The sequence below is a fragment of the Nilaparvata lugens genome, chromosome X, assembly GCF_014356525.2.
Source record: "Nilaparvata lugens isolate BPH chromosome X, ASM1435652v1, whole genome shotgun sequence".
NCBI classification, from domain to species: Eukaryota; Metazoa; Arthropoda; class Insecta; order Hemiptera; family Delphacidae; genus Nilaparvata; species Nilaparvata lugens.
The window spans coordinates 98557708-98570742 of NC_052518.1; positions in this window are offsets into that span (position 1 = coordinate 98557708).

A 13035-nucleotide genomic window follows, 5' to 3' on the forward strand; every position below is an offset into this window, starting at 1 on the left:
TCATTCAAATTATTTCTAACAGTATTATTATAATGGTATTTCACTAACTTTTGATTGATTCATCCATTATGGTATTCCCGTTCAGACTGTTTTGAAATGGTAACAAGTTATTCAGTATCAAAAGTTGGGAATAGAATAGTTTTGGGCCATGCCTGTGATTCTTTCTCAAACATAATATTTATATGATTTGTAATTCAATCCACAAATGAATGAATGAATGTATTCCTGCACGTAGCTAACGTATGTTAAACGTATGTTAACGTGCAAATCTTTGCCACAGATTTAGAAATCAAGTCTCGATGGTTTGGAGAGCCTATTATTGGAGTGATTCTTTTACTTTGCTGCTTCTAGTACGTTCACTACTTTTGTTTGAATTTGGACCATAGACATGAAAAACAATGTCCACCTGTATCACTCCATCTTCATTGAGAATTTTCATGATTCTTCTCATCACAAATTTTCTATAATCTTGCAGCGTATTGAAAGTTTTGAAAAGTGAAGTAGGAGTTGAATTCAGGAGAGCCATGTTATCATTACGAGAAGTTGTCAACGATATTTAGGGATTTAGTCAAATCCACAACTAGTTCCACTTACAATTTCATGGGCCAAGTGAGATTAATAGTTTTTTTTTCAAATATCCATCAGATGTTGACAGAGATTGCGGTTATTGTAAAAATGCATGCTGCACTAAAACTTCAATGTTGAATTATCTTTAAACAGCTACCTAGTAAAAATACAGAGATCAGATCTTTTTGTTCTAGAATGAACTAAAACTAGGATTTTTTGTTTAAGTGTATCGTGGAGAATGACAGAGCTCTGTTTTTTTATAGGTGAGAATACACTTTTACAATTTGCCACAACTATGTTAAGATAAAAATCGTTGGAGACCGAATAACTATTTCTTTTTACATTCAAAAGAGAATCACACATTTCTTCACTTGCTTCCAGACCATTGATAACATTATGCAGATTCTGTTTTCCATCAGAGTCTTGAAGAAAAATGTAATGTTCTCGTGAGAAGGTTATGCTTCTGGAAATCATTCTCATCTCTCATTATTATTGTTTTACTTCCTTCGATGACTTTCTTCACACCCTCCAGTGATATCCATAATGATGTCAACATACTTGAACAGAATATCTTTGATGGAAGATTTATTTATATAGTAGCAGCCATTTTAGGAAAGCCTTTGAAGACTAGGTATTCCAATCACTCACCTATGAGTTTTAGATGATCGAATGAGGGTTTGTTCCAAAGCATGAACGGTTGTCACATTATTACATCTTCAAGGTTTCCTTTTGACAGAGAGTCAATGTATTGACTGTATAGAGTTAATGTTTCCTTATTGGAAATGATTTTCTACTTCTATGGGTATTTTTTCATATTTTCTAGATATAACACAGACTCCATTGCTTAGTTTGTGTGATTGAATGAAAAAAGTATGGGATCTTTTCTCGACCAGTTTCTATGTGCAATACCAGAGTCCTTCCTTAAGAGCACGAATACAATTAAAGATAATTCAAACTATGTTACAATAATCAGTCATAAATTTCAAGTAGTCATTGATTTTGCATTGTGATTCTAAAAAAACTCCACAAATAGCTTCAGACTTCTTTCAAATATACGTTGACAATCTCTCATATTTGAACCGTTCATGAGTCCTTCTTGTAGTTGTTTCATTGAATTGATTGCTTGCTCTCACACCTTGATTATACTGATCTCCCCTCAATAGATTTCTAACAGTATTCTCTCCAAAAATATTCCAGATTCAACAAAGATATCTTCAATTCAACTTTCATTCAAGTACCATCCCAAGACAATCAGTCAAACTCAGCCAGATGAAAAGTATCTATTCGTAGATATAAGTTAGAGCAAAGACCTTAAAGATGCACAGACTCACATGCAGCGCTAGTGTCGTACTTGGAATTGAAATCCGCCATTGAGGGGGCAACCCATAAGATTATTACATACCAATGCCACCAATGCCTTTGTGATCTATAGTATTACAAATTTATATAATATATAATATCTCGTGCTAAAATGGCGGCCTTCAATTTCAAGTAAGAGCTATCATTGGGAAGGCATAGGCATTGTGGGTCTATATCTCTTTTTAAGGTCTTTGAGTTAAAGAAATCAGTTAATAGAGAGTTGTATCTTCTTTGAAATCAAATATTTAGTCATATCACATGGGAGTAATTAGCATTATTTGTGATTCAACTATAAATTTATATGGTGCTCTATATGGGGTAGCCTATATAATTTGTTTAACTTACTCTATTAATTGACTTTCGCAATTCCAAAGTGATAATTGAACTAAATCGAATAATTATTGTCTCTTCATGAAATATTAGTTTTTTATCGACTGAGAAACACATATAGGATTCCTAAAAAGATGGTTCTTCATTACAATGTAATTATAAATAATAAAGTTTGTAATTTTGACCATAATTTGTATATTATGATGAGAATTATTAATTATTGAGGCTTGAGAGTTGAAAAATCGTGTTCAGCGACCGAAAATACATAAGATAGCGTTCCTGAAATACATAATTTGAATGCATAGACTAGTAGGAGCGATGCGATAGACAGGCCACTACGCGCATTAATCATGGGGGAGGACCGCGCCGCAGCGTAACAGTGCTACTTATCCCCCTCCCACCGCCGCATCTATGATCGTAACCCCCAAACTATATATATCATTGGATTCAGGAAGAAACGGCCTACAACGTTTATTGAGAACCTTTTCCTCTAAGTCGGCCAACGACTTAAATATTCGAGAAATAATAAAAAGTCCATAATAAAAAAATACATTTTTCGAGATATTTTATTTTTTTACGGAAAAACTATGCGGTTTATCGCAAAAATGTAGAGGACCACATTGAAAGCCAGTTATGTGTACATAATATTGAGAAAAAATTCAAAGCTGTACTATGAATAGTAACTGCAGGACAGGTGATTTTATAAGCGCGCGTTTTTTACAACTTTCCCCCCTCCCCCCCAATCTGTCGACCACCCTGGGACGTGACGACATCGAGTTTCATATACACTAAAGACCCCCTAACAATAATCCGAAGTCAAATTCTCTGCCTCTCTCATGTATGCTCAATGTAAGCCAGCGCCTGGACTATCTTGCTAAGAATGCACTCCTCATCCTTGTGCCCTATCTAACTCCTTTTCCATTTCCCGGATTCAAGAACAACCTGTTTTTCAGTTTGTGCCAAACGCAAAGTTTAGTCGAAGTTATGCAGGTACTTTATGACATTGATTCTCAATCACTCAACTAGTTTTCACTTTCGCTAATAGAGTTTGTGACTTCCCCACTTTCTCAATTAATAGAGTCTAATTGCCGCACCACATCTAATTGTCGCACCACACAGAGCAATACATTTTGTCATGGCGTCTCTCACCGCTCGCATGTATTGAATGCTGTGTTTAAAAGCATTCAAGGAACATTTCCATGTCGCATCATATTCATGTACCTGCTCGTTTCGAATAGTTTTGTTTACAGCATTATCTCTTTGAAATCACAAATTTATCGTACCACGCCCAAACAAATATACTCTGTTCAAAGTTGTGAAGTTTCTAAGCGTCATCCCGCGGACCTCTCGCCTAAGTTAGCGTCATTTGCATCTATTGCTGTGTTTTCCCGCAATATGTTAAAACTGTGAATTTTAATATTTACCTGAGCTCAGGGTCTACTCATCGCTCCCGCAGAAGTGCCAAAAAGGACTCAAACCGCATATTGAACATCACACCACAACCAGATCAACACCCATAGCATCAGCAAGTTCTGATTCTAATTTCTAATTTCATTTATCACAGTTTTTTATACCCTGTTGAAGAGGTTGGCAAGCCTGACTTGCTGTGTTTGGCTACGGAAAGTGTTGAGCTCTGTATTTTTTAGTTACAGTATTTTATGATATCAAGTTTTTCTTGTCTTGTTGGATGTGTGAGTTGATGGTTTGTGTTGGGTGTTTCATTCAGGACGATTACACGTGAGTACAAAAAATTATAAATGAAACGAAAGTAGCCATCTAGTCAGGATTTCGATTTCTAAGTGCAATTCAAACAATCATCAGGCCGTTATTTGTCTTGTCACTATCTTGATGTGCTAGTGTTAGTGAATAAATACTGTGTTTCAGTCTGTAGTGTGTCTGTGTTGGAAAGACAAACTTTTGAGTCATCCAGGTGTACCAACTAATTATCATGGACCTAACGGCAGTATTTGAAGGATAGCTCTGTATCAGTTATTGCCAAAAATTCTCAAAATTCCTCTGAGCAGCCTGTCTGTAACGACAATCATAGATGTTATTATTATTGTTTACAAAACAGATTATCAGCCACCAGCTTTATCACGGGATTAGTATAGGCCAATAGGAAAGAAAGAACACCTGTTGAAAGGCTTTTACATATCTAACTCATAGCTATCGCTTAACGCACTGCATATAGAAGGACTATTTCTGATAAAAAAAAAATGTGTGAAATTCCAAACAAATAATGCTTCTCTGTTTTCTTCCAGTCTGTTTTCTCACCCTCCTGTTTTTTCCTATCTATTCAAGAGCTTCCATATTTCTCTCCAAAGCTATGATTGCTCTTGCAGCGTTTCCTAGAACTTCCTCTGTTAGCTTTCCTTTCCCAAACTACTTTTGTTTACACTCTACTCACGTCCATAATATTATTCCACAACAAAAATTGAAAATTTGATCACTTTCCACTAATGTGGACATGGATACCTTGGAGGAGGTAATGGAAAAATTCAAAAATGAAATAATAAATAACACCAAACAAGTTATTAAGGAAGAAATATAAGCTCTCTGTTCACAGAGCAAAATACGAAAATTTATGCGCTTGCCAAGGAGAATGAAAGATTGAAGCAGGAGCTACAGAAACAAAATATTCAAATTGAGAGCTTGAGAAGAGAGAATAACATGGTATTCTTTGATGTTAGCGAGGCTGAGGGGGAACGTCATGATCAAAATTTTAGATATTTGTAAAGATGTGCTTTTGGTCGAGCTCAAATCTAATGACACCAATTTTGTCTGAAGAATTGGTGAGAGAAAGGTGGGTAGCAATCGTCCAAACCTGTTATTGCAAGTGTCAGGATTCAAGAAAACATCGATTATGCAATGGAGTGGAAAGTTGAAAAATACAAAAATATTTTTGGCACATGACTTCGATGAAAAGTCACGTGAGAGATGTAGAGAACACTGAATAAAACAAGTAAGAGACTCCAAGATTCGAATCAAAATGTCAGAATGAGGAAGAGCGGCTTGGAAATCAATGGGAACTTTTTCACCTGTAAAGAAGTCAAGCAAGAGTTTTAAGAGAAGAAACAGTTAGGAGGTGGTCAGGGCGGCAATGATAATGATGATGGAATGGAAAATCAGAGGAAGTGTAGAAGAGAGGGAAATCAGTGTCAGCCGGAAAAACTTGGAGCAACAAACAAGAGTAGGTCTGAAATTACTCAGTTTTTTCGTCCCTCGTGTGAATCATCACCCACAGGCAGTCAGTCCACTCAGTAAAAATAAAGCAGGAAATTATTGCATTGAAATAATCTCGTATAACATTGCTGGTATTGAAAATAAGGTATATGATTCTGATTTTATGAGCTTTCTACGGGAATTTGATATATTCGTCATGATGGAAACTTTCTTGTAAGATGAAGAGCTGTTTTCTAAAATAAGATCAAAACTAAATGATTACGATTTGGATTGGCAATCAGCTGTATGCACGTCAATATATGGTAGAGCGAGTGGAGGAATGATTCATGGGATTCGAAAGGATAATAGAATAAGTGCAACATTTCGTGTAGTTGAGGGTTCCACTGTTACTGATGTTCTTCTTGATGGAAATTCAATATACTTGGTACCAGTGTATATGGAGGCTAGTGAGTGGAATACTAATTAATCAGTTGTATGATTTCCTCCTCAAACTGGGTGATAAGAATGTAATTTTAATGGGAGACTTGAATGGAAGAGTTAAAAGCTGTCAGGTGATACCAGATGTCATGCTTGCAAATTTTCACGACTTGGAATGGACAAATAGAGTATCTAAGGATACAATTGTGAATGCAAATGGCAGGGCTCTCTTATCATTATTCAGTGATTCTACTATCATATTAATGAATGGCCGAATGCTGGGTGACTTGAGTGGAGAATTCACATATATTGGTGGTCAAGGGGCTTCAGTAATAGATCTTTGTGCAGTTTCAGCTGATATAATTCCACACGTAATATCATTTGAGGTACGTCCTGCAACCTTTTCAGACCATCTACCAATCATACTTGAATTGAGAGGGGGCCAACTTGATAGTCTTCACGAGAGTACAAGAATTATGCCACTGCTGCCGAAGTTAAAATGGAACCCACAAAGGAAGGACATCTATCGGGAAGAAATCAATGCGTTGGTCGAGAGTTTGGATGCAGACAGCGAGCAGGATGGGGATATCAATAATCAACTTACGTGCCTCTCCAGTCTAATATATAAGTGCTCCCCACTCAAAAGTATAAGACCAGATAGGCAGATCTCCTCTTTTGAAAAGCAAAGTTGGTTTGATGACGATTGTAGAGCTGTGAGAAAAAAAGGTTTCTGATTTATTGAAGGTCTTCAGAAGAACAAACTCTGAAGCTATAAGAGAGCAGTATGTGCAAACGAGGCATCATTATAGACAGTTGTGCGCCGAAAACAAATCGTTTGCGCAAAAATAATCGTTGTTTGAATTAATGTGAAAGATCTGCCGAAGGACAATTTAAATTTATTTGCACAAATCTGCGCGAAAAAAGGAAATCTAATAGAGAGTATCTAGTTTTATTTTCTGTAATAATAATTATTTCTATTTTTCTGAAAAATTTCAGAAAGTACAGAAAACGTAAATGTAGAGTTTATCTTTAGCGCATCATCTCAAAGATTTCTGAACACATTTCTATAAGTTCGCTGAATCTGTGAACCAAATATTTACATTTTCTTCTAGAGAGTTTTTGAAAACAAAATTAGAAAATATGGAAAATCGGGACAACTGCCTGTTAAATTCGAAAATTAATGGTTTAGTGGTTCAGCAGGGGACCCCTCCTAAGCGCAAGGACACACTCCCCACCACAATTTGAGAAAGAATTCAAGAATTCAGCTTCCACTCCCCCTGTCAGTAGTCATTTTAAAAACTGCTGAACTTTTTTGGGGAACCCCCCAAGATTTGATTTTGAGCCCCCTTAACCCCCCCCCCCCACCAACAGAATTTCAAGGACGCAGTCTGAATCTTGGTTTCAGTTGTGCTGATGAGATGACAGATAGTTAGTTTTATGAATATTAGAGATAAGATAAGATTTCACAGTTCACTGATCATTGTTTATTTTTAAATAGAAAAATGGCGTGTTGAATGTCTACAATCAGATGGAGCCAGACGAATGCTATAGGCTTTCACTGTTCAAACATCCGTTGTAATATATATTGATAGTGGCTGCCTGCACACTCGTGCAAAACATGAGCAACTTTTTCAACCATATATATAGCGATAACTAAATAGTTGCTTCTTTGACATTTGCATTGCAATGCACATACATGAGTCAATTCTGTACCATAAAATATATAGCTCGTTAATTGCATATTTCTGTGGCCGTGAAAGCATTGAAGGAAAGATTTTCTCATGAGTATCCTATATGACTATCTATGTTATTACTATATATAGTTACTCTATAAAAGGGTATATAGAAATATGGAATTCCTTGTTTCATTAAACTAGTCGTTTTCGAACTGTTGAGCTAGATACATGTCCGCTTGAAAAATAGTAAATTTTACTTATAAACTGTACATTTTCAGCCATCCGTGTGAATTTATCGAGTGAAAAGTGATTAAGTGAACTCGTGAGTGATTGGGTAATAGTTTCGTGAGTTTTGTTACGTGAATTATGTTAGCTTTTAGTGATATTCAGTTTTTTTAACTATAGGGAAGCTAGCCCATATATTAAAAATAACCTTTTATTCTATCATAACTCGTATCTGTCGCATTATGATGTCATGGCTTTCCAATTCCACTAATATTTGTTTCCAACTCCCTGTTGCAATCTATTGAATTTAACCGTGATTAAATACAACGATAATCAACTGGAAAAGCGGATGATATCCTTGATCACGGTTAAATTCAATAGTTGAATTTGTTGAATGACTAAGGGGCTGGGATAGGGACAACCCTGCTAAACAAAATAAAATGACCACCAAAAACATAACCACAAATCAGAATTATAATCACGAAATAATTTCTTAATTTAATTTTTGAATATTCGACTAGAAGATCTTTCACTAAATATGATGACGAAATGATCATGTAATAGAGCCCATTTGCAACGGGGCCCATGAATAACTTCCTTCAACTATCTTCAACAAATATTAATAAAATCTATAATATTTATAGTTGGTAATATTTTCAATATTGAGTGCTGTGGATCGTGGTCCCGTAAACTTGGTTATCTGATACCTAACCCTATTATTATCATCCAACCTTAAAAACATTCTAAATTGAAATAAGAAAGGGAAGAAAGGAAATCTGAATACTATGTGAAACGATTGAGGTACCGTACCAAATTATATACTATTTCAATTGGATAATAAATTCAATCCAATAATCCTAAATAAGATGGTTTTGCTATGGCGTTTTGACTAACGCTATCAAGGTTTTTAAGGTATTTTTACAAATTAATAGTTACGGGGGGTGTTCGAATTATTTGATAGTCAAATCAAAGTATTTTTTGAAAATGAATTCAGGATAATTGATATTCATAATCCATGAAATCATACAGTAAGTTACAATAAAACCATTTATTATTTGTGATTATGGCGCGTAAACTATCTTTTGTTGTAAACAGCAGGTCTGTTGCTTGTAATATGTATAAACATTTGTATTGAACTTACGATTCAAATTCGCCATTGAGCTTAATTATAAATAAAAAACGAAAATTATATTATTATTATTTATTTATGAAAATAGGTGATTTATCAAGTAAACTTACCATAATATGTATTCAATTTTTGACTTGACAAATTCACAAAACCGATCACTGTATCTCTCTCTAAGATGATGAACTGAGGTGTAATAATGTAGCAGTAGCAAATCTCAACTTGTGAACGGAGGGGAAAATAATTGTCTTTTAAAGTAAAATTCAAACAAAAAACAAATTTCTGTATGTATTCTTAATTTTTCCTGTATTGGACGATTTTTTTAGATAGAGTTTGGAAAAGAGGTGAGACAGTTTTAAATATTTAATACAGAGATTCAGTATCGCCTACAGTGATTCAGAAGGCTGTGCTAGAAATTTAGAAGAGTTTGTAAATAGCCGCGCACGCGCACTTTGGAATCTTACTATGTATTTGAACCATAGATCATGAATCTTGAAATAAGTATTAGGTTAAAGATACTTTAATTACCGTACTACTGTTAGTATAACTGATTTTTTATATTGATGATTTCTATGAGAGTGTATTCGTAGAATAAATATCGTAATCAATGAATTAATTGAAAACTTGGTAGTTTTTAAAAGTGTGATCTTTCACTGGAAGTTTTAGGCTACGGTAAGTCTTGTGAAATCTTATCAACTTGAATGAGCTAAACGCAATTCTAACAATTTTGAATGAATAAGTTTTTGTTGTACATGTCCTTTTGACGTTAGCAACTGAAAATCTTTGTTTTTTGATACGATGCTTGAAACATTCTACAAGTATTCGATGAAATTCGTTAAAATCTGTTCTTTCGGTCTTCAAACAATGGGATTGTGTTAATAGATTTAGAGATAGATGAAAAAGGTAATTTTTAAAATCTCTATGCGAAAATATTTAGTCTTTCGGCTGCTGGGTAATAGGGAGGGGCCCACACCCACCACCCTTCCCCACACACCATTTTTAGAGTAATTGTTCTTTTCTCTAGAAAACTTTTCTAACCTCAAAAATTCTTTGGATCCAACAATCCAAGTGAGCTGAGTCTTTTCAGGACCCTACAACGTTTTATCACTTCAAGGCCCGGTTGCACAAAAGCCTGTTAAAATTTAATCTTGATTAAATATTCCAGGAGAACCTATCAGAGCGAGCTATTGTAAAATTCATTTCTGTCAGCATTCCTCGTACGTACCGTAACACCATGAGACGGTGTAATCAAGAGAATTAGACACTGTTATTGAGAAGTCGCGGGCTCGAACCCTGACCTGAGCAAGATATCTTTCTCAGGACAATTCCGTATTTCGGATGGACACGCTAAGTAGTCGATCCTGGCTGCCTAAAAACAGTCGTTAGGACATGTAAAAAAGGTTCTGAAATTGATCAAGTGCGATCTGACACCAGACCTCAGCCAACCAGGTCACAATATTATTATAATGGATATCAGCACTGCTTCCCATTCAAGTGAATGTTCTCAGCACTCAGCACTAGGTCAATGGCTCCCATGTCACATTGCCATATTTTCTCGTCGCTGCTACGATGGTGAGACCAGTGTCGAGCCCAAGTGATAAGAAGGGTGAGCCAGCACTCATGTTAGAGCCAATAACCTGTTGGAAAATGGCTTGTTCTTTTTCCATTTAATTTGGAAATCACCCATTTGAGCCTGTTCACACAGACAACTTACTTGAGAGCAACTTTTTCTGTGAGGAATATAACACAAGCGTTTCCTATCTACTGAGCACACTGCATCTGCAGCTGTTCTATTTTGTAGGGTGACTGCAGTGAAGCATGAGTAACAATAATACGATTACCATGCTTCCACTCCTAGCAGACAATAACACATCTGGACAAAGTTTGGGACCGTAGAACAGTGGTAGGGCAAATCTTCTCCAACACAAATTTTTAAAATATGAAATTTTAGATATTCGAATTTGCATTCTACTTTTCAAATTCTGCTTTTCATACTGAATCTCAAGAAATTTGATTTTCTCTCCTACGACGAAATTTAAGCTTTATTATCGGATTGTAGCAGTGAACTACTACATACTAAGGACAGAACAAAAGAGCTTTTGTGTTTAGAAGGGATGAATGCCCTTTAGTTACAGCTATTCCTCGAAAATTTCTTGCAACTAAGTATATATACAATTTATCTGAAAAATATAATATAATATTGTATAATAATCAGATGTTCCATCTACAATGTAGTCTATATTTTGTTTAATATGTCCATATCAGTATTTTCGTGACTGATATCAGTTTCAACACTTATGCAGATATTATCCCATTAGGCCTACTTCAACTGATATTGTACTTACAAGTAAATACAATTCTTATTTTCCAACATTATTATAATAGTTGAAAGTCTTATATGAAAATCTCTTTCCAAAATCTTACTTAAAATTGGTCAGCAACATTCTGCTAATAAATAATAGGCGTCAGGGCCTCCCACAGGGGGGGGGGGATAGCACCATCAGCTCTAAAACCTGCATTATCTACAAATCTTGTATATCTACATTATATCAATGATTTATATCATCCTTTTTTTTATTAGACGATGAAAACAAGCTTGTATTTTAACTTTCTAACTAGATAAACACAATTCATTAAAATTAATTTTTGGGTTTTCTATTCCAAAATATGTGAAGTGACTTCCGTCAGTTCCGACCGCAACTGTAACCATTCTCAAAATCAAGAATTCCCTTACTAGCAATGCGGACAGCATTTCAACAAAAAACGAAATACAGTATTACTTTTCCAGGGAAAGATAAATGAAATTTCGAGGATACATTGTACAATATATTGTTGAATAAAAAGGAATTCCCTCAAAATGTATAGTTTCGAGAATGTTATTCCATTTTCAAAAAGTGATATTTTCTGAAAAAAAATCATTATATCAACAATACCATGAAGATATCCTAAAAATTTATTTTCCAATTTATAACTTTTATTGTGCTTCATGATGATATCATCATGATGCCTACAGTAAAAGTCACTTTCAAGTCTTTACGGTCGATAGGCTCCTATAGTTGCGGTGCTACTGTCATAGTCTGCTTGAACAGGTCCCTCCCGTGTTATCGGATGAGCACGTTAAACTGACGGTCCTGACTGAAGTATGACACTCATAAGGCCCATTGACGGCTTAAATCATATATTCAGACGAGATGGAACTTCCGTCACGGACTCCCCACCAATAAAAGCCATACAAATATTATTATTATTATTAGTCTGCTCGGAACAGTCCCCGAGGTCGTATGGACCACTATAATGGCCACTTGTGCTTTCCTACCCAGTAGGGTGGGCCACTTTGGTGGTCTATCAAATTCTCTGTGAATATTTATATTTTTATTTTCACAAACTTTTATGGTATATGGTATGATACTGAAGTTATCAAGTGGGCCCATTCAAGATTAATTTTCAGCAGTAAGTTGGCTGCACTGATTAATTCTAATTATTTCCAAACATGTGTTTATGAAACGTTAGTTCACAGTCTAGTCAACTACTACAAGTTTGCAAATTTAATATGTAACAACTGTGAAATGAAGCCAGGACTCGTGGCATTTCGTAGGACTCTATTTCAAGAAATATCACCAACACGAAAAACACTTCTAATTTATTATACTATTTGTTATAAAAAAGAGAGGTGAAGAAAATTGTTGTAACTCTACAATCAATCATTGAAAAATATTATCAGTATAAATATTTTAGCCGCTCGCACAGAATTAACGTATTATATTGTTGTATGTCGATTATAGTCTACAATAATATACGGTAATAGACTACTACCGTTAATACAGCGCTGTTAGTCGTCGCTTAGAAAGACTTGTTTAATTTGGTGGAAAACAATAAATATTTGGTTGTTACAGGAGAAGAAATTGAGGCGGTCTACGTAAAAAGGGCGTATAAGCTCATACGCCCTTTTTACGCAGAATGCTCTATTCGATCCGCCATTTTATTGTGAATCCAATGAGACCAGATTTTTTAAAATATCTTGAAAATTGTCGATGGTACACCTGTTTTAAGATGGCTATGACAGCTGATATTCGAGTTGAGGTTCTGGTTATGTTTTTAATAATATTAAACTAATATTATGTCATCTCATTTGTTACTTTCCTTGCCCTACTA